The 23,142-nt window shown below is 36.7% G+C and overlaps 1 protein-coding gene and 1 non-coding gene across 4 annotated transcripts in view; both read left to right on the top strand.

Moving 5' to 3' along the window:
- The window catches only part of PIK3CA (phosphatidylinositol-4,5-bisphosphate 3-kinase catalytic subunit alpha), a 92,626-nt gene that overhangs the window by 28,942 nt on the left and 40,542 nt on the right, over positions 1-23,142 (top strand). The window contains exon 2 of one of the 3 annotated variants that reach the window (XM_024993044.2): positions 12,248-12,292. The exons of the other annotated variants lie outside the window; for them this stretch is intronic. The gene's annotated coding sequence lies outside the window, so the exon portion shown is untranslated. The remainder of the gene's footprint in view (positions 1-12,247; positions 12,293-23,142) is intronic. 3 annotated transcript variants of the gene reach the window in all.
- Positions 10,559-10,688, top strand: LOC112448316 (small nucleolar RNA SNORA20). Its single transcript, XR_003036682.1, has one exon. It is a non-coding gene; the product is annotated as a small nucleolar RNA SNORA20 (small nucleolar RNA).

Below are 23,142 nucleotides of genomic sequence, written 5' to 3'. Positions count from 1 at the left end.
GTTGCTCACTTGTGTCCGACTCTTTGTGACCCCATGGACTGCAGCACACCAGGCTACCCTGTCTATCAGCAACTCCCAGAGCTCGCTCAAACTCATGTCCATTGAGTTGGTGATGCCATCCAACCATCTCACCCTCTGTTGTCCTCTTCTCCAGCCTTCAATCTTTCCTGGCATCAGGGTCTTTTCCAGTGAGTCAGTTCTTCACATCAGGTGGCCAAAGTATTGGAGTTTCAGCTTCAGCATCAGTCCTTCCGATGAATATTCAGGACTGATTTCCTTTAGGATTGACTGGTTGGATCTCCTCGCAAGGGTCTCTTAAGAGTCTTCTCCAACACTACAGTTCAAAAGCATCAATTCTTTGGTGCTCAGCTTTCTTCATGTTCCAACTCTCACACCCATATTGATTACTGGAAAAACCATAGCTTTGGATGTTTCTTTGTTGGTAAAGTGATGTTTGTGCTTTTTAATATGCTGTCTAGTTTTGTCATAGCTTTTCTTTCAAGGAGCAAGTGTCTTTTAATTTCATGGCTGCAGTCACCATCTGCAGTGATCTTAGAGCCCAAGAAAATAAAGTCTGTCATTTTCCATTGTATCCCCATCTATTTGCCACAAAGTAATGGGACCAGATGTCATGATCTTTGTTTTTTGAATGTTGAAAAGGGATAACTTAGGGGTAAATTTTTTGAAATTTTACATACCTGAATATGTCATAATCTATTTCTGCAATTATGTGATATTTTAGATGCGTGTACAACTCTGTAGATTGAAAATCATTTTACTCAGAATTTTTTAAATATTGCTGATCTATTGTTTTTTGGCATACTGTTTTGCTATTGTGTGATCAGGTGTCATTCTGGCTCCTGATCATTGATTTGGCTTGAGGGTGGTTGTTTTTGTCTTTAGAAATTATTATTGTGTTCCGTTCAGGCCTGGTGTTATGAAATTTTACAGCGCTGTCTCTTGGTATGGGTTTCTTCCTTTATTATGTGGTGTACTCAGTAGGTCCTTGCTTTCTGCAGACTTACATCCTTCAGTTCTTGGAAATTTTCTTGCCTTTTTATATTTTATCTTCATGTTCATTGTTGTTTCTGAAATTCCTTCAAGTCAGATATTAGACTTCCTGAATTGCTTTTGCTAGTTTTTTACCTTTCCCCCTATTACTCATCTTTCTTTGTATTCTGCCTTCCGGAAAATTGCCTTGACTTTAAATGCCTATTGAATTTTCTTTTCAGCTCGTATTCTCTCTTACTGGTTCCTCTTCTTGTTAAATGATGCAGTATTTTCTCTTTCATGAGGATATTTTAATTAGTTTCTTCAACATTTTCTTCTGTCCCATCATTCTCAGTGTTTCTCAATACTCCTGTTTTATCTTGATCTCTGTCTTTAATATTTGGAGACTTTCCTCAAATATATGAAGATCCTTGGCTGTCATTCATATTTAAAAAGCATTAAAAGCTGATAAAAAGTTCTGAGTTTGAGGCAGGGCTCTTGTTTGTTGGTGGACTGTGCTTTAGGAAATACTTAAATGTCATGATCTTTCTCTAGGTTAGTCAGTTTGGGATCCTTTTTTTGGAGAAAAATCTACCATCTCTTATGTGGGACTACTTATGTTTTAGAGTTTTACTGAAGAAAAGAACTTTGAATCTCATTTATTTTTTCTTTTTTTTTTTTAATTAAAAATTTTTCCCAGTGCACCAGCCCCAAGCATCCAGTATCGTGCATTGAACCTGGACTGGCATCTCGTTTCATACATGATATTTTACATGTTTCAATGCCATTCTCCCAAATCTTCCCACCCTCTCCCTCTCCCACAGAGTCCATAAGACTGTTCTATACATCAGTGTCTCTTTTGCTGTCTCGTATACAGGGTTATTGTTACCATCTTTCTAAATTCCATATATATGCGTTAATATACTGTATTGGTGTTTTTCCTTCTGGCTTACTTCACTCTGTATAATAGGCTCCAGTTTCATCCACCTCATTAGAACTGATTCAAATGTATTCCTTTTATTGGCTGAGTAATACTCCATTGTGTATGTGTACCACAGCTTTCTTATCCATTCATCTGCTGATGGACATCTAGGTTGCTTCCATGTCCTGGCTATTATAAACAGTGCTGTGATGAACATTGGGGTACATGTGTCTCTTTCAGTTCTGGTTTCCTCAGTGTGTATGCTCAGCAATGGGATTGCTGGGTCATAAGGCAGTTCTATTTCCAGTTTTTTAAGGAATCTCCACACTGTTCTCCATGGTGCCTGTACTAGTTTGCATTCCCACCAACAGTGTAAGAGGGTTCCCTTTTCTCCACACCCTCTCCAGCATTTATTATTTGTAGACTTTTGGATCGCAGCCATTCTGACTGGTGTGAAATGGTACCTCATAGTGGTTTTGATTTGCATTTCTCTGATAATGAGTGATGTTGAGCATCTTTTCATGTGTTTGTTAGCCATCTGTATGTCTTCTTTGGAAAAATGTCTATTTAGATCTTTGGCCCATTTTTTGATTGGGTCATTTATTTTTCTGGAGTTGAGCTGTAGGAGTTGCTTGTATATTTTTGAGATTAGTTGTTTGTCGGTTGCTTCATTTGCTATTATTTTCTCCCATTCTGAAGGCTGTCTTTTCACCTTGCTAATAGTTTCCTTTGATGTGCAGAAGCTTTTAAGTTTAATTAGGTCCCATTTGTTTATTTTTGCTTTTATTTCCAATATTCTGGGAGGTGGGTCATAGAGGATCCTGCTGTGATATATGTCAGAGAGTGTTTTGCCTATGTTCTCCTCTAGGAGTTTTATAGTTTCTGGTCTTACGTTGAGATCTTTAATCCATTTTGAGTTTATTTTTGTATATGGTGTTAGAAAGTGTTCTAGTTTCATTCTTTTACAAGTGGTTGACCAGATTTCCCAGCACCACTTGTTAAAGAGATTGTCTTTAATCCATTGTATATTCTTGCCTCCTTTGTCAAAGATAAGGTGTCCATATGTGCGTGGATTTATCTCTGGGCTTTTTATTTTGTTCCATTGATCTATATTTCTGTCTTTGTGCCAGTACCATGCTGTCTTGATAACTGTGGCTTTGTAGTAGAGCCTGAAGTCAGGCAGGTTGATTCCTCCAGTTCCATTTTTCTTTCTCAAGATCGCTTTGGCTATTCGAGGTTTTTTGTATTTCCATACAAATTGTGAAATTATTTGTTCTAGCTCTGTGAAGAATACTGTTGGTAGCTTGATAGGGATTGCATTGAATCTATAAATTGCTTTGAGTAGTATACTCATTTTCACTATATTGATTCTTCTGATCCATGAACATGGTATATTTCTCCATCTATTAGTGTCCTCTTTGATTTCTTTCACCAGTGTTTTATAGTTTTCTATATATAGGTCTTTAGTTTCTTTAGGTAGATATATTCCTAAGTATTTTATTCTTTTCGTTGCAATGGTGAATGGAATTGTTTCCTTAATTTCTCTTTCTGTTTTCTCATTATTAGTGTATAGGAATGCAAGGGATTTCTGTGTGTTGATTTTATATCCTGCAACTTTACTATAATCATTGATTAGTTCTAGTAATTTTCTGGTGGAGTCTTTAGGGTTTTCTATGTAGAGGATCATGTCATCTGCAAATAGTGAGAGTTTCACTTCTTCTTTTCCAATTTGGATTCCTTTTATTTCTTTTTCTGCTCTGATTGCTGTGGCCAAAACTTCCAAAACTATGTTGAATAGTAATGGTGAAAGTGGGCACCCTTGTCTTGTTCCTGACTTCAGACGAAATGCTTTCAGTTTTTCACCATTGAGGATAATGTTTGCTGTGGGTTTGTCATATATAGCTTTTATTATGTTGAGGTATGTTCCTTCTATTCCTGCTTTCTGGAGAGTTTTTATCATAAATGGGTGTTGAATTTTGTCAAAGGCTTTCTATGCATCTATTGAGATAATCATATGGTTTTTATTTTTCAATTTGTTAATGTGGTGTATTACATTGATTGATTTGCGGATATTGAAGAATCCTTGCATCCCTGGGATAAAGCCCACTTGGTCATGGTGTATGATCTTTTTAATGTGTTGTTGGATTCTGATTGCTAGAATTTTGTTTAGGATTTTTGCATCTATGTTCATCAGTGATATTGGCCTGTAGTTTTCTTTTTTTGTGGGATCTTTGTCAGGTTTTGGTATTAGGGTGATGGTGGCCTCATAGAATGAGTTTGGAAGTTTACCTTCCTCTGCAATTTTCTGGAAGAGTTTGAGCAGGATAGGTGTTAGCTCTTCTCTAAATTTTTGGTAGAATTCAGCTGTGAAGCCGTCTGGACCTGGGCTTTTGTTTGCTGGAAGATTTTTGATTACAGTTTCAATTTCCGTGCTTGTAATGGGCCTGTTAAGGTTTTCTATTTCTTCCTGGTCGAGTTTTGGAAAGTTGTACTTTTCTAAGAATTTGTCCATTTCTTCCTCGTTGTCCATTTTATTGGCATGTAATTGTTGATAGTAGTCTCTTATGATCCTTTGTATTTCTGTGTTGTCTGTTGTGATCTCTCCATTTTCGTTTCTAATTTTATTGATTTGATTTTTCTCCCTTTGTTTCTTGATGAGTCTGGCTAATGGTTTGTCAATTTTATTTATCCTTTCAAAGAACCAGCTTTTGGCTTTGTTGATTTTTCTAGGGGAGGAGCCAAGATGGCGGAGGAGTAGGACGGGGAGAACACTTTCTCCCCCACAAATTCATCAAAAGAGCATTTAAACGTCGAGTAAATTCCACAAAACAACTTCTTGGGCAGAATATGGGAAACAGTAATTATAAAAGAAAGATAAATAGGACTAACAAAGTTAACATTTTTTGCTTATAAAAAGACAATAGGAAGATGAATAGACATACCACAGAATGGAGAAAATATTCTTAATATTTATTGCCTTTGCTCAGTCATGTCCGACTCTTTGCGACCCCATGGACTATAGCCTACCAGGCTCCTGTGTCCATGGGATTTTCCAGGCAATAGTACTGGAGTGGATTGCCATTTCCTTCTCCACTTAATATTTATAAGTGACATAAAAAACTTATTTTCAGCATATATAAAGAATCTGAAATCAACATTTTAAAAAATCAGCTACCTAATATAAAAATGAAGAAAAGATGCAAAACATTTCATGGAAGTTATACAAATAGCCAGTAACACATGGGAAGATTTTAAACATCATTTGTCATTGGTAAATGTGAATTAAAATCATTGTATGTTTATTTGTAGAAATATCATTACCCACTAGATATCAGCTACCCACTAGAATAGCTAAGATTAAAAACTGATACTACTAAATATTTACGGGTATGTAGAGCAGCTGGAACTCTCTTTTATTGCTGGTGGGAATGCAAAGTGATCAACTACTTTGGAGAACTAGTAGGCCATTTCTTATAAGGTTAAACATAACATTTACCTCCTGTGTCAGGAGTTCACTAAGACCGGGTTCAGTGGTTTTTGCTTAGAGGACTCACAGGACTCAACATGTAGTCATACACGTTGCTGTAATTTATTATAGCAAAGGATGCAGAGCTCAGTCAGCAAATGAAAAAGGTACATGGGGAGAAATTCAGGGGAGAGCAGGTAAAGCTTACAAGGGACCTCTCTCAGTGGAGTCGTGCAAGGTACATTAATTTCCCCAGTGAAGAGTTGTGACAACACTGAAGTGTATCCAACCAGGAAAGCTTGTTAGAGATTCAGTGCACAGGTATAGCCTTAGAGGTTCATCCTGCTGCCCAGCACATACCCAAATTCCAGATGGAAAGCAGGTTATTAGATGCAAACCATATTGTTTCCATAAACAGCTCAGACACAGTGAGCCACTCTTAACCAGTTAGGGGTTGAGAATAATCCTCTCAGTATCTAAGATCCACTTTCCCAGATGCTAACTACGGGCCAACTTTGTAAGCAGGCTTTTTTAGGGATAAACAGTCTTGTAGAACCCAGCATTTCACTTTTAAGTATTTACCAAGAGAAATAAAAGTATATGTCCACTAAAACAAAAACAATAAAAACCGATGTAAAAATGTTCATAGCCAAAATTGGAAAAAGCTCGTATATTTAACAACTAGAGAATGAACAAACTAGTTGTAGTATATTTTGGAGTACTACTTGGTGACTTAAAAGAAGTGTCTAGTGATACATTAACAGCGTGTCTAAATCTCAGAAATAATATATTAAGTGAAAGAAGCCAAATACAAAAGAGTATATACTATGTGATTCAATTTATATGAAGAACCAGAAATACTAATCTGTAATTAGATTAGTAATTAATTGATTAAAAATCAAAATGTGGTTGGGACAGAGAGAGAAGTTAATTGGAAAAGAGCATGAGGGGATTTTCTGGGGTTATAGAAATAGTCAATATCTTGTGTGGTGTTTACATAGATATAAAATGTTAAAAATCATCAAACTTAACATTTAAGATATAAGCAGTTCCTTGTATGTTAGTTATAATTCAGTTTAGGCTTCCCTGGTGGCTCAGTGGTAAGGAATCTCCCTGCCAATGCAGGAGAATAGAGTTTGACCCCTGAGTCAGGAAGATCCCCTGGAAAAGGAAACCGGATCCCCTGGAGATGGCAACCCACTACAGTATTCTTGCCTGGAGAACATCATGGACAGAGGAGCCTGGTGAGCTGCAGTCCATGGTGTCAAGAAAGAGTCAGTCACGACTTAGTGGCTAAACAACAATATAATTCAATTTTAAATGTAATTACTGGGGAACACTGAAAAATAGTTAAATGGAGATACATACTTGTATAGGAAGATTATTTTGTAAAAATGTCAGTACTGTCTAAGCATAAATTGAGTATTGATAATCAAAATATGACCAATTTTTGCTTTGAACTTTTTTTTGAACTTAACAAAATGATTCTCAAATTCATTTGGAATTGAAAGCCAAGTTTAATGAGACTGTGTGGAACTAGAAAGAAGGCATTGTGTTGAATTTAAGGAATAATTGAAATGGCAATAAATAGACACAGAAGAAAGATCCTGGACTTTATTTACAAATGCAAAGAAAACGAAAGAGAGATTGATCCAGTAAGGTTAGAGTTTGAAGGGTGGTTAGAGAGTGGGAGAGTTAGAGGCAGAGCATTGTTGTAATGATTTGTGAGACTTTGAGTTTGAGCTATATCTGTAGATACTAGGGATTCATCATATTGTAACAGTAATTGCATGATTAGATGTGTTTTAGGTAGCTCGTGACACTGGGTAATGAATTGGGGAGGGGAGAAATCAAATAGTGTATGCTTTCAGGGCTTTTTGCCTTAGTTCCTGCTGCCCACTTAACCTGCTGTGCCCACTGTACCTGTCAGACATTCTTTTCATTTCATCTTAGAAAAAGCACTTGCTTATGAACGCTCATTGAAATTATAAATAAGTCATTGTTCCATGTGAAAACGCTTTAGGACCTAATAGTGATAGAAAAAAAAATCCCACGGACAGAGGAGCCTGGCTGGCTACAGTCCATGGGGTCTCAAAGAGTCAGAGCGACTGAGTACACACAGTGACAGAGAAGATGGCCAGAAAAACACAAAAGATGGGTTTAAGGACAGTTTAGTGGGTGGAAGTGGCATCATGCAAGAAATATCTCCAAAGTTTCTAACCTTGGAGATTGATAGACTGGTAATGTCATGAAAAGTCCCCACATTTGCATAGTAAGCTGAGCAAGAGTTACCAATGAAAGAAGCAAATAAAGAGACCAGAATAATATCACAGAAAGATTATTTTGACTTTTTATTGGGGAAATTTGGGGAGAAAACTTTAAATCGTTTATAATATTAATAGCTTCTTAACTTTGTAACTTTTATCTTCTAATTTTGAAGGTATTTAAAAATAAAATGTAACGCATGAACCTGGGAACTTTTTGACAATTACCATTGTAGAAATAGCCACTTTTAGAGTGTTTTCATACTGTCTTGTAGTAACTTTGGAATTGATAGTGAGATCTGTTACAGAGTTTCTCCAGATAGATAGGTCAAATAGTGAGAGAGGTAGAGGATGTATGAGTGAGCGCCTGAGTGTGTGTCTTTTTTGTCCTGGGAAATGACATCCTGACAGGACAGAAGAACAAAAGAACAGTATTGAAAATAGCTAGAGTAAAGGTTGTTTTTTTCTGTCACCACACAGCAGATATGGAGAATAGCAGAAGCAGACAGATGGACAGTTATGCTAGTTTTGGAGTGTTCTCGTAGAGAAAAGAAACTTTCTGTTCCTTTTATTCCGAAATTGAATTTCTAGGCTAACTTACTAGTTTCAGTAATAAGTTTCATATTCTGACCAAAGAAACATTATTTTTTTTACCCTGGGGATAATGACTCATGCTCTTCTCAGAATTTTGCTTTTGTGGAAACTGAAGTGCAGTCATAAATATAGCACTGTTATTTGGATCTTAGTGCTAATGATACTGTTGTGAGTAGACCAGTGATGGGTAAGAACACTAGTGTTGTAAGGTCAGTTGTAAGAAGGGAACCACAGACAGGCTTTAATTAGCTGATTCCTAGAGATATAAAAGTATTTAGATTTTTTTGTAAAAACTGATAAGATAGTTACTGTGATTTTGTTGATTGTGCTATACAAATAGAACACATAAGTACTTCATTGTTTTGAGGACTTCGTGACAGACAAGTAAATTTCTGACTTCCAATAGTGACAGTGGAGAGATTTTAAAGAATTTTTTTTCTGTGCATTTTTTCATATACCACTCAAAATTCGTATGAGACTATCAAGTTATAATCAGATAGACCATAAAGTAACTCTCCAATAATAGAGATTCTTAGTGTTGCTGGAGATGACTCTTGAGAATCCCCTGGACAGCAAGGAGATCAAACCAGTCAGTCCTAAAGGAAATTAGTCCTGAATATTCAATGGAATGACTGATGCTGAATCTGATGCTCTAATACTTTGGCTACCTGATGCAAAGAGCCGACTCATTGGAAAAGACCCTGATGCTGGAAAAAATTGAGGGCACAAGAAGGGAGCAACAGAGGATCAGATGGTTGGATGGCATCACTGATTCATTGGACATGAGTTTGAGCACACTACGGGAGATACTGAAAGACAGGGAAGTCTGGGTAGATGCAGTCCATGGGGTCACAAAGAGTTGGACATGACTTAGCAATTGCCAAATTCAGACTTAAAATGAAGAAAGTAGGGAAAACCACTAGACCATTCAGGTATGACCTAAATCAAATCCCTTACAATTATACAATGGAAGTGAGAAATAGATTCAAGGGATTAGATCTGAGTGCCTGATGAACAGAGTGCCTGATGAACTGTGGACGGAGGTTCGTGACATTGTTCAGGTGACAGGGATCAAGACCATCCTCAAGAAAAAGAAATGCAAAGAAGCAAAATAGCTGTCTGAGGAGGCCTTGCAAAAAGCTGTGAAAAGAAGAGACGCGAAAAGCAAAGGAGAAAAGGAAAGATATACCCATTTGAATGCAGAGTTCCAAAGAATATCAAGGAGAGTTAAGAAAGCCTTCCTTAGTGATCAATGTAAAGAAATAGAGGGAAACAATAGAATGGGAAAGACTAGAGATCTCCTCAAGAAAATTAGATACCAAGGGAACATTTCATGCAAAGATGGACTCAATAAAGGACAGAAATGGTATGGACCTAACAGAAGCAGAAGATACTAAGAAGAGGTGGCAAGAATACACAGAAGAACTATACAAAAAAGATCTTCATGACCCAGATAACCATGATGGTGTGATCACTGACCTAGAGCCAGACATCGTGGAATGTGAAGTCAAGTGGGCCTTAGGAAGCATCACTATGAACAAAGCTAGTGGAGGCTATGGAATCCCAGTTGAGCTATTTCAAATCCTGAAAGATGATGATATGAAAGTGCTGCCCTCAATATGCCAGCAAATTTGGGGAACTCTGCAGTGGCAACAGGACTGGAAAAGGTCAGTTTTCATTCCAATCCCGAAGAAAGGCAATGCCAAAGAATGCTGAAACTACTGCACAATTGCACTCATCTCACATGCTGGTAAAGTAATGCTCAAGATTCTCCAAGCCAGGCTTCAATAATATGTGAACTGTGAACTTCCAGATAGATGTTCAAGCTGGTTTTAGAAAAGGCAGAGGAACCAGAGATCAAATTGCCAACATCCACTGGATCATCAAAAAAGCAAGAGAGTTCCAGAAAAACATCTATTTCTGCTTATTGACTATGCCAAAGCCTTTGACTATGTGGATCACAATAAACTGTGGAAAATTCTGAAAGAGATGGGAATACCAGACCACCTGACCTGCCTCTTGAGAAATCTGTATGCAGGTCAGGAAGCAACAGTTAGAACTGGACATGGAACAACAGACTGGTTCCAAATAGGAAAAGGAGTTCGTCAAGGCTGTATATTGTCACCCTGTTTATTTAACTTATATGCAGAGTACATCATGAGAAACGCTGGACTGGAAGAAACACAAGCTGGAATCAAGACTGCCGGGAGAAATATCAATAACCTCAGATATGCAGATGACACCACCCTTATGGCAGAAAGTGAAGAGGAACTAAAGAGCCTCTTGATGAAAGTGAAAGAGGAGAGTGAAAAAGTTGGCTTACTTCCCATTTATTTGCTGCTATAGTCCTTCCGTGATATGAGCAGGTATATGCATGGGATAAAACAATACTGGGCCCTTGTAAATGGAGGTAAAGTTGCCATTTCATCTCTTCTCCATGGTCTAGACATTGCTTCCCTGTCTAAATGTCCTGTGTAAGTAGAAGTGAATTTCTTCATGGAGTTACTACTGCTGAATTGATATAAGACTGTTGCTGTTGTTTTATATAGCACTAAGGGTCGTACCTCTGCATTGGTCATCTTACGTGGGGCAGAAGATTTCATGTGTGATGAGATGGAGTGCTCCTTACACGATGCCCTTTGTATGGTGAAGAGAGTTTTGGAGTCAAAGTCTATGGTCCCAGGTCGGGGTGCTGTATAGGCAGCCCTTTGTATTTACCTTGAGAACTACGCGACCAGCGTGGGCTCCCGGGAACAACTTGCTATTGTGGAGTTTGCAAGATCTCTTCTTGTTATTCCTAATACTCTGGCAGTTAATGCTGCCCAAGACTCCACAGATCTGGTTGCAAAATTAAGAGCTTTTCATAATGAGGCTCAGATTAACCCAGAACGAAAAAATCTAAAATGGATTGGTCTTGACTTGGTCAATGGTAAACTCTGTGACAACAAACAAGCAGGGGTGTTTGAACCAACCATAGTTAAGTGCTTGAAATTTGCAACTGAACCTGCAATTACCATTCTTCGAATTGATGATCTTATTAAATTAACACCCAGAAAGCAAAGATGATAAGCATGGAGGTTATGAAGATGCTGTTCACTCTGGAGCCCTTGATGACTGATCTGTTTTATTTATAACAACATTAGATGCAGCTTGCTTGTATCTCAAATATTACACATTAAAGTGCAACAGGTGCCGGAAAAAAAAAATTGGCTTAAAGTTCAACATTCAGAAAATTAAGATCATGGCATCTGGTCCCATCACTTCATGGCAAATAGATTCGGAAACAGTGACAGAATTTATTTTGGGGGTGGGGGGGGCTCCAAAATCACTGCAGATGGTGACTGCAGCCATGAAATTAAAAGATACTTGCTCCTTGGAAGAAAAGTTATGACCAACCTAGACAACATATTAAAAAGCAGAGACATTACTTTGCCAACAAAGGTCCGTCTAGTCAGGGCTATGGTTTTTTCCAGTAATCATGCATGGATGTGAGAGTGGACTATAAAGAAAGCTCAGTGTAGAACAATTGATGCTTTTGAACTGTGGTTTTGGAGACTCTTGAGAGTCCCTTGGACTCCAAGGAGATCCAACAAGTCCATCCTGAAGGAAATCAGTCCTGAATATTCATCGGAAAGACTGATGTTGGAGCTGAAACTTGAATACTTTGGCCACCTGATGCGAAGAACTGACTTAATTTGAAAAGACCCTGATGTGGGAAAGATTGAAGGTAGGAGAAGGGGACGACAGAGGATGAGATGGTTGGATGGCATCACTGATTCAGTGGACATGAGTTTGAGTAAACTCCGGGAGTCGGTGATGGACAGGAAAGCCTGGTGTACTGCAGTCCATGGGGTTGCAAAGAGTCGGGCATGACTGAGCGACTGAATTGAACTAAACTGAACTAGCAACTGAACAACAACAAGATGAAGTTAAAGTTTATGTTCCAGTTTAACCTTAATCTTGCAGTTTAAGAAATAGAGGTTTAAATATGCTATTTATGTTCTATAATAGATGCTGTTGTGCTGAATTTTCACCACATCAGGATTCTCCATCAAGGTATCCATTCTTCTAATAATTGTTATTGGGCACATACACATAAGTCTCTGTTGATATCTCCTATAGTGGCTCTCTTTAACCTAGGAACTTTCCCTTATCTCTCCACAGTAAACTTTGCAATCATTCCTTTTCTTGAGATAATAGTACTCCCTAGTGAAGTTTTAGAATTTTAGCTAAGTTCCCTTTTTCAAACTTTCTTTTATCTCCCTCTGTGCATTTATTTTAATTTCAGCAAAATTAACTAATGAATCATAATGTGCGAAGCAGTTGTTTGATAATAATTTAATGACTTATGTTAAATAGTCAGTTTTAAAGGTTTTGTCAGTTGAAACAGATTTTAAAAGTGCTTTAAATTTTGAATGATATGGTAATTTATTGTTTTAACTTTATGTGTCAGGCAGTTGACTGGTGACATACTAAGCAGCAATGAATAAAATGGAAATATTCTTCTTACTGATCCCTTATGTTGCCGTTTATACACAGTCACACCCACTTCAGTTTGTCATTCTCATTGCTCTCATTTTAAAGTACAGTAACTATGATTTCCCAGGTACTTGAAACATTGTACTGTATCAAGTATAAATGAATAGTAAATGTTTGAAAGAGCAAAGTGAAACACATCTACTAATATAATCCATCATTAAATGGACTCTAAGATATCTTACCTATATGGTGTTGGCTGAAAAATCGAGTTTTTAAAAAACAAATCTGTGCTTACATGACTCCACATTGTTGCTGCTGTCATTCGTAGGACTACTTGTCTTTACATCTTGACTAGGGGATGCTTGTGCTGAAATTAAGCTGCCTTCTCTCTGATTGCACACTGGAAGATCTGTATTCCTTTGCTTGCCAGACAGCTCTCCTGCATTACTCCAAATCTTTTTTTAGTGAAGTAGCCTTTATACTAGAGAGCAAATACTTCAGTATCTGATAAATTACTACTAACTTGGTTAATAATTGCTTGCAGGGGAGTTTCTCTGCCTTACTAGTGTAATACTAAAGTATTCTGTTATTGCCAGAAAATGGACCAGATGGCAAGCAGTTACACCAAAGTACAGTATTATTGTTTGGTCTTTAACATTGAAAAAGGACACTTTTAAAATCAAGTTTCTACTGTATTTCATGTCTTCCATCCAGTGTTGTAGCATTCCTCTTGAACTGTATTGTTATCTGTAGATAGATTTGGGTAGTATTCACTAAACAAATAATACCTATCTTACTTTTTTTAGAGTTTAGTTTGAAGAAAATGGAACATATTTGCAAGTAGCTCTCTCTGGATTTATTTGATTAAGTTTGGTAAAATGAGAGACTTTTTGTTTTGGCCAATAAATTTGGCATGTGGAATAAGCAGATTAAAAATAGACATTATATGATCATCTTAAGTGAAATTTAATGAAATAGAAGTCAGTGCCCTTTGCATTCTATGCTCTGTATCTATTTGTAAGAATGCCAGTAATATATCAATAAGTATGGTATAAAAGTAAGAATGCTTGAAGAGATTGTAGTAGTGGCCTCCAAGAAAGGTAATCAGTTCAAGGACAAAGGGTGGGATGTGATATTGGGACAAAAGGATAATAGCAAGCATAGATAAATAGCTAGACAAAAATGGCAGGGACCTGTGTATTGATATGACAACCAAGATTATGCAGTACATCTTCAGTCAGATTTTCCCAGTGTAATCTAAATCAAATCTAAATTTAAAACTAAAATATGTTTTCATGACACTGTATTGTACTGATGCTTAATTTTGTAATACAAACATTGGGGAGTATGCCTTGAGATGAATGAAGCTAAAGGTAAGGTCTTCCTAGTATTTTTAGTAAAAGTTCATTAAATTATACCTATTTCCACAGAATATATGCTAAAATTAGAATGACAGCCGAAGACTAGTTCTGGTCCCTGTGTAAGATTGATACACATATGCAAGAAGTACTCCATAGTTTTATGTTAATGTTTTTATTTGATTGACTTACCAGCAGGCCCTTTTCCTGCCATAAAGGAAATTGGCAGAGTCCATTTGTACTTTCTCCTTAGCCTGTGAGTACTAGTAGAATCGCCACCATGATCGTTGCAGTGCATGCTAGACCTTGTCATTTGATATTGAAAATAGTCCTTGCAACAGCCAGTTATAGCAGTGATATATAAATATATGCTTTGTTCGTCATTTGTGCATGGTAGTATATGAGAACAGACACAGATACCATAGCTGAAGTTTTATGACACTGCATAAAACTCAGGAGATTGAGAAATCCATTGGAAACTGTAGACCATGATAAAGCTTTATGATTGGCCACTCATTCTCTCTTGTAGATAAGTTTGGGCTTGTGACAGATAGTATAAATCTGTAAAATTTGAATAAATTTTGAGTTGACCAAAAATGAAAATAATGCTGTGCAGAGATTTTCAATGAGATATATCTGGAAGCATTTAGGTGAATATATTGTATGCTAATATCCCCAGTCAAAATTGCTAGCTCCATCTTTATTGGATCAAACTAGAGTGAGAATTTACTATTTGGGGATTTAGGTTTCTCTCTATCTCTCTCTTTCTCTGTGGACACAAAGAGCTTCCCTGGTGGCTCAGACAATAAAGAATCTGCCTGCTGTTCATTCTTGATAAAGAGAAGAAAAGACAAAGAGGAACAGTGTGAAGCAGATGTTTTCCAGAAGTTCATCCATCCTCACCCGTAGTAGCAGGAGAACTTGAAAGACTGTTGAGATATTTAAAGCTATGGAAAGTCTTGTGAAGGCATTATGCTAAACCAGAGAGAAACAAAAATGAAAGAGGAAAAACCAGTTGATAAACTTTAAAAAGAGAAGTTCTCATTCCTGATGACTTATGGAAACATCTTGCCTTCAGCCTATTACAGGTCTTTAAAAAGAATCAAGTCAACACTAGAAGACACATTGCTAGTGTTACCTTTTACTAGATGTTTTAATTTGATTAAGATGTTTACTCAGGACATCCTTAAACTCTTTACTGAATTTCTCTGGATGGGCCCTGGATGACGTACTCTTGTCTCTTCAAAAGACTATATCCGAGTCCTGGATAGGTGTTAGCTTCATTAGAATAATAAAGAGTGAAGTTATTTTTGGTAAAGCACCCAGGCTTTTGAGAGGAAAATGGCCCTTTTATACTTTTCGAAGTGAACCCATCAATCAGGAAAGGAATGGTATGTAGTTAGCATCATCATCCAAATAACGCCAAGTAATAAACAGATTGTCTTCCTTAAATATATGGGACGTGAATCTCATTTGAAAAGGGAAATTAGAGTCTGTGGCCATACCACCCTGAATGTGTCCGATCTCAGCTGAAAAGGGAAATTAAAAAGTACTGTGAGCCCCATTTTTTGGTTATCATCAGTAGTAAGTTTGGTTATAAACTTTGACTTGGTGTAAAAGATTAAACTTTTAGGACCTTTTCTCTTCATCTTTCATGGGCTAAAATTTTTGCTTCATAGAAAATTGCAGTAACATTTCTAGAACCCCTCCATATTTTGCATTTTCTTATAGTGGGTCATGCTTCCTTACTGGGCTGGTCTCTTCACTGATCTCATATTGGTTGAATTTTCATGGAGGCATTCGTGCATGATTAGGCTTCTATTTTCACTGTTGTGTTGGAGTATACTCTAAACCCTTAAATGGAGATATAGCTGTCAAACTTAAGTATCATAGAGCTGTTTCTCTCTTTATATAAAAGATACTACTTTTTAACCATTTTTCAAGGAAAGTATCTTTTTTTCTCATTAAAAAAAAAATCACCCTGTATATTATACCAAATTTCCTTTAAATATTGCTTCTGTGAACTAAATAGGATCTTAATAAATGTTCATGAGCTGTATTGTTGGGTTTTAACCCAAAAGATCACCATCATCCCTGCTTATTTCCAGTCAATTCAGATATGATTAAAAGGCATTTATTTTAGCATGAAGAGAAATTTGATAGTATAGTCTATTTCATTCCTCTTCAAAAAGCCAAAAATATTTGTTATCATGAGTTGCATTTTTATTTCTATTATTCATTGCAATTTTCCCCTTTTCTTTAAATAAGAAAACCAATATAATTTCATGTATAAACTTAAAGAAGTAGATTTTACAAATAATGTATAGTATAATTCTAAAATAACAGTTTTTTCTATCTCCATCTGCTTTTTTAGAATAATCTCTTGTGTTTTGTCATTGTTGGAATGTGTCAGATGACCATTTGATGCTTATGCTCTGCTGAGAGTGTACAGACTGAGTTAAACAGATACAGGCTTCATCCTTTAGGGGTTTCATGTTTGAATAAGAATACAGAGACAAATATAAAGATGAGGACAGAGACATCTGTTCAGATACCAAATATATCAATAAAATTATTCTGCATCAAAAAATATTTTTAAAAATATCTATCATATTCTTACACTAGACCTGCAACAATAAAGTTCTGTCCCTTTCTGGATATGGCATTGATAGCACTGATCTTATAGATAAAAGAGAGGGAAACTTTATTGAATTTTTATGTTCCAAGCACTATGCTAAGGATTTTTTAACATGTATTATCTTATTATTTAATTATTACAACGTCACTATGAGGTAGTAACCTCTTTTTTTTTTTTTTCACTTGGTGCTAATAAGGAACTGCCCAAAATTTCCTGAGGAAGTCTTAGTAATTGCAGAGTTCTCCATAAGGTCAGTAATGCTGAGGGTGTTGGAGTAGTGATCTGAACCAAAGCAAAACCTTCAGTTTAGACCATTTCTGCTCTGCTGTTAGAACAGCATATATGTTCTCTTTGCTACTAAATACTGAATAATAGCATAATTGAAAAAATGTGGAGGTTTCTAAAATGTTTCTGGTCCCTCCGTTACTCATTTGCTACAGGTGTTAAGATGTTAAGGCTCCAGTCACAGTTAGATTCTCTTTATGGAACGGTTAGCTTTGCTCTTCCCTTTGGGCAGGAGGAGGCACCCCTAATGCTGTCCACCTGTTTTACCAGTGCTTGCCGTTAGTCACAAGGTAGCCTGGTTAATAAAGAGGAATCAAAGAATTAGAATTTACTGTTTTCTACAACTAGAAAAACAAGGCAAACTATTAATGTATTTTTTATTTGAAGTATTAGTCATTCTTGTAGTTCTACATTTCAGAATCGTAATTTAACCACATACGGCTATCTTCATCTGAAAAGTAAGTGGGATTTATAGAGTTACCTGATTTGCAGTTTACTTCTGACTGCCTGCTGCTTGTTTTATGTGAAGCTATGATAATCTGTTTTGACTTCATCACAAAGATAAGAAAAATATTTCCTGGAAAGCTACGTCACTATGGAATCATTTGTCCTATTAAACTGTGTGTTACTATGAAACATCTCTTATTGTATTTTCCACATTGTTTAAGTATGTTTACTTCATAATCTTGTCCTTCTGATTTTCACCTCTGTTAGTTAATATTTAGTTCCTTTTAAGCTTAAATTTTAAGCAATTTTAATTTATCCTGTCACACTAAAATTTGAATTTTTGTAAGTTCAGATTAGGGAAATTAGTACTATATTTTGAGATTTGTTATGTTTTCTTCATTTACCTGTATAAAATTTGAAAATTCATAATTCAGTAATCTGAGATCAAATTCTTAGATTTCAAGATTTATTAATCTGTATTTCACCTTATTAATGCCTTTTATGCCTCTCACACTGGATTCTTTTAACCACTTTAAAGTTCTTGTTCATTTTTATTGATAATCAAAAGTCTATATCAGTATAGATATTCTTGACCTAGATGATGTCATTATTTTAAAAATCCATTAGCAAAACCCTTCCTAAACCTGTTTGTGGACCTTATGTTAGGGAATGATTATCTTATATAATGGACTTCCCTGGTAGCTCAATCGGTAAGGAATTTGCCTGCAGTGTGGGAGAACTAGGTTCGATCCCAGGAAGACCTGGGATCTTCCCCTGGATTGGGAAGATCCCCTGGAGAAGGAAACAGATACCCACTCCAGTATTCTGCCCTGAAGAATTCTCTGGTAGCCCAGACAGTGAAAAATATGCCTGCAGTGTAGGAGACCTGGGTTCAATCCCTGGGTTGGGAAGATACCCTGAAGAAGGGCATGGCAACCCATTCCAATATTCTGTCCTGGAAAATCCCCATGGACAGAGGAGCCTGGCAGGCTGCAGTCCATGGGGTCACAGAGTCGGACACGACTGAGCGACTAAGCACATCTTATATAATGCATTAAACCTCTGAAATGTAGTGTTAAAACACCTTTTTTATAGCACTACACATTTAATAGTGAAAATGAATTGCATTCTCTTCTAAAGGAATTTAAATTTTCTATATCCTGGTCATGAGAACTTGATTTTCCAACCTGATTTTCTCTTAATCACTAAAAGAATGTTAGATCTGTTTTCTCATGATCTGCATATAAAGGTCAATGAAGGATAGCCCTTTGAAAGAAATGGATTATGTGCATCCTTCCAGAGCTAGTGTATATTACAGCTGTGCCTTTGGACTCACTTCAACAACAGTTCAGTGACTCTTAGAGGAAGAGAATTTTAGAGGCCCTAACTGGGACTCAGAATAATTGTACTAAAAGACACTTGCTTCCCATGCCTGCATAACCTCTGCAGTGAAATGTTTAAAATTATTCTTCTTATCCCTCAAATCCAATTGGTCTCTCAGTGCTTTTGATTTTCCTTTACAAGGTATCTTCATCTGTCTCTTTTTTGCTTTTTACTAATTGCTACCACTTTTTTGTTCAGGCCCTTGTTACATTTTCCTTGGGATAATTTCAACATATTAGTTTTCCTGCTTACTCATTTATGCTCTAGGATTATAGTGGCCCAAATAAAAACCCTATCCTGGAAAAGTTCACAGTCTTATCAGGAAGTCTAACGTGGATGTAGATAATTTTAATAATAACATATTAAGGTACAATTACAGAAATACATGTAAGAAGCTGACTAACATTAAGAAAGGAAGTAGTTAACTCTGGAAGTAAATATTAAAGAGAGTAATCAGACCATGGAATTATTGAGATTTTGGTCATGTTTCTGTAGCAAGTGTAGAGGCAAGTTTTTGTTCTCTTGTTCTAAATAAAGATTCGTTTGTAATTTTTTTAAAACAGAAGAGCATAAAATTTCCAGTTTATGAGCAAATAGATGCAGCTGAGATGCAACTTTGGCAACTGAGTTAGCCACAAAACTAATGTTTCTCTATTGACTTATCTGAGAATGGGGTGAAAAATATCTTGTCAGTATATGTCTAAGTAGATACACATTTGTTAATGTGTTAGTTAAATCAGATAACATGTTAAATCTATCAGTTATAAAAAATGTAAAACCTTTGGTCACTCAGCATTTATGCAGCTTCTGTATTTGTGGGACATGTATATATATCTATAAAATACAAGGTGCCTGTTGTAGCAAATTGTGGCTGTGTGGGCTTCTCAGGTGGCTCGGTGGTAAAGAATCCACCTGCCAAATTAGAGCCACAGGAGATGTGGGTTCAATCCCTGGGTTGAAAAGATTCCCTGAAGAAGGAAATGGCAACCCACTCCAGTATTGTTGCCTGGGAAATCCCATGGGCAGAGGAGCCTGGCAGGCCACAATCCAGGGGCTTACAAAGAATCAGACACAACTGAGCGACCAAGCACACGTAAGGTGATTAAGCTACAGTAGAGTCAGTATAGATATCCCCTAAATTTTCAAGTGTATACTTCAAGATAGCTTTCTTTTTTTTTTTAACTTTTTATTATGTATTGGGGTATAGACGGTTAACAATGTTGTGATAGTTTCAGGTGAACAGCAGAGGGACTCAGCCAACATATACATGTATCCATTCTCCCCCAAACCCTTCTCCTATCCAGGCTGACCACAGCATTGAATAGAGTTCCATATACAGTGGATCCTTGTTGGTTATCCATTTAAAGTATAACAGTGTGTACATGTCCATTCCAAAGTCCCTAACTGTCTCTTCCCACTGACAAGCAGAATTTTGTTCTTGAAGTCTGTCTCTTTCAGTTTTGTAAGTTCATTTGTATCATTTCTTTTTCAATTCCACGTATAAGAGATGTCACACAATATTTCTCCTTCTCTGACTTAACTTCACTCAGTATGACATTCTCTCGGTCTGTCCATCTTGCTGCGAATGGCATTATTTCATTCTTTTTTTTATTTTTTTTTTTATTTTTAAACTTTACATAATTGTATTAGTTTTGCCAAATATCAAAATGAATCCACCACAGGTATACATGTGTTCCCCATCCTGAACCCTCCTCCCTCCTCCCTCCCCATACCATCCCTCTGGGTCGTCCCAGTGCACTAGCCCCAAGCATCCAGTATCGTGCATCAAACCTGGACTGGCAACTCGTTTCATACATGATATTTTACATGTTTCAATGTCATTCTCCCAATATTTCATTCTTTTTAATGTCTGAGTGATATTCCATTGTACATATGTACCACATCTTCTTTATCCATTTCTCTGTCGATGGACATTTAGGTTGCTTCCATGCCTTGGCTATCGGCTGGTGTTAACAGTGCTGCAATGAACATTGGGGTGCATGTATCCTTTTATATCATGCTTTTCTCTGGATATATGCCCAGGAGTGGGATTGCAGGGTCATATGGTAGCTCTCTCTCTAGTTTCTTAAGGAACCTCTATACTGTTGTACAAAATGACTCTACCAACAAAAATAGCTTCCTTATTTTTAGTGATTTTCTGATGCAGATGTAACATTGATATTTTAGAAATAATTTTTAAACATACTTCTGAAATTAAAATTTAAAATATATAAGATATGCTTTATATATATTTTAAGTTAGAAAGTCTCTGCTATCTTAGCCAGTGTATATAGACTTATAATCCACAGTTAACAGTTATCTGTACTCTGCCTTACAATATTGACTGTAGAGGATTGTACTAGATGTTAGTTGCTGCATTTCGAGGTGAATATTATCAAAGAATACATCCAGTGATGGCAAAGAAGACAACAAGCTATCTCACTTGAATTATGGTTAAAGGAATTGGGGTTAAAAGAACTAGGGAAAATTTTTAGTCTTTGTCAATATGTGAAGAGATAGAAGGCAGACTATTGGAATAAAGAAGTGTAAGAATAACAACCTTTAGGAATAACTTTAGAGGTGCTTCACAAAAACTTCTATATCAGATAGGTGAGCACCCAACACTGAAAATTGCTACTGAACTTTAATTAGGTGACTTATAAGGTACTTTAGTGTTTTAAGATTTTAACTTGACTGGCTTAACATTTGGAGAAAGAAATGGCAACCCGCTCCAGTACTCTTGCCTGGAGAATCCCATGGAGGGAAGAGCCTGGTAGGCTACAGTCCACGGGGTCGCAAAGAATCGGACATAACATTAATCTCTTTGTTTTCAAAATATTTAGATTGAAAGTGTGGGATTGAGGTTGCAAAGGCAGAGTTGGGATGACTTATTAGCCAGTGTATATTTAGAAAATTCTCTAGTTGATATCAAGTAATTCTGACATGTTTTCAGAGGTAGCAGACTTTTTCTGTAAAAGGCCAGATAGTAAATATTTTAGATTTTGCAGGCCACATGGTCTCTGTAGCACCTGCTCAACTCTACTGTTTTTGTGTAAAAGCATCATTGATGGTACATAAACATGGTTTCTTGGCTGTGTTTCAGTTGAACTTTATTTAAAAAAAGCAGGTGGTTAGCTGGGTTTAGCCTGTGGGCCATAGTTGGACAACTCTTGCCTTAATTGATAAAATCTGGAAATACCATTCTAATATAAATGGAGAAAGGCTTTCAGTTAAGGAGTTAAAAACCAAATTGTCAAAATGTCATTGTCTTTTTGGCTGGAAGAGTGCACGTCTGGTGTTCCAAATACTGAATTGCCCATTGAATTAAGAAACGTTTTGCTATAAAAGTCAAGGGACAATGGAGAGTCTGAGACTGTTTTCTGTTGTTCATTTCTGCTGCATATTTTGTCCTTAAAGGTGTGTTTTTACACTTTGGTTTACTGTTTATTTGATGATATCATTTATTTGAAAACAAAACTTTTAAGAAACCTGAATTTAAAAATCATGAAAAAATGTCATGGTATTCTTTTGTTCAAAATACTTAGAGACTCCCTTTTACTTAGAGTATACTACATAGAATTCAAACCCCTTCACTTGGAGTCTGTCCTCTTTTCTTGTGCCCCTGTGTGTCTCTCAGTCTCTTCATTATCACATATCCTGCCTATCCCCATGCATTTCATACTCAAGTAGTAAAAAAAGTCAAACTTGTATTGCTGGTAAAGGCTGCATTGTTTTCATGGTCTTTGCACATACACTTTTATACCTGTCTAAAACTCCCTTTTCACCTATCTGCCCCAGGTCCAAGCCACTTCTCTGCAAAATCCCTATTAATCTGTAATGCTGTACATAAACTTCCCTGGTGCCTTCCCTAGCCTCCTCAGGCAGTTGGAGATTTCTTGTGACTTTTCCAAAGTTCCTCTTCTGCCATATAACAATTTTCCATTGTTAAAGTTGTTCCTGGGTCTTGTTTTTCCCCAACAAACTCAACAACCAAAGAGAAAGCACGTATTTACCATTGTTTTCATACTATTTAACGTAGAACCTGGCACAAACAAGTATTTCTCCAAAAAGGGTGATTAAGCCAGGGATTCCTTACACCTAAGCTGTAAATAGCCATACTAATTAAATAGGGATACACGGGGTCTGGGGAACAAGCCACAGTTGCAAAAATCCCAGCATCTGAGCCACTCGATACTGTTCGAAATTCGTCTTTGAGTCTTGCAGTTCCGGTTCTGCCTTCAGACTTCAGCACTTGACTCTGGTACTGCTTTGTGAAGCTGAAACTCCTTGTTTACTTGCCCCCCTCTGTAAAAGAA

This window comes from Bos taurus, chromosome 1 (assembly GCF_002263795.3).
Source record: "Bos taurus isolate L1 Dominette 01449 registration number 42190680 breed Hereford chromosome 1, ARS-UCD2.0, whole genome shotgun sequence".
In the NCBI taxonomy this organism is placed as follows: Eukaryota; Metazoa; Chordata; class Mammalia; order Artiodactyla; family Bovidae; genus Bos; species Bos taurus.
This window is presented reverse-complemented; position numbering and strand designations above follow the sequence as displayed.